Source organism: Octopus bimaculoides, chromosome 20 (genome assembly GCF_001194135.2).
Source record: "Octopus bimaculoides isolate UCB-OBI-ISO-001 chromosome 20, ASM119413v2, whole genome shotgun sequence".
NCBI lineage: Eukaryota > Metazoa > Mollusca > Cephalopoda > Octopoda > Octopodidae > Octopus > Octopus bimaculoides.
The window spans coordinates 24536608-24536823 of NC_069000.1; positions in this window are offsets into that span (position 1 = coordinate 24536608).

The following is a 216-nucleotide window of genomic DNA, read 5'->3' on the forward strand; positions in this document are numbered from 1 at the left end:
TATACATGCACATACATATATATACATACATATATACGACGGGCTTCTTTCAGTTTCCATCTACCAAATCCACTCACAAGGCTTTGGTCGGCCCGAGGCTATAGTAGACTGAATCCGGAAACATGTGGTTGGTAAGCAAGCTACTTACCACATAGCCACTCCTGCGCCTATATATATATAGTAGTAGTGAAAAGGGAGGAATTTTGATTATCACCA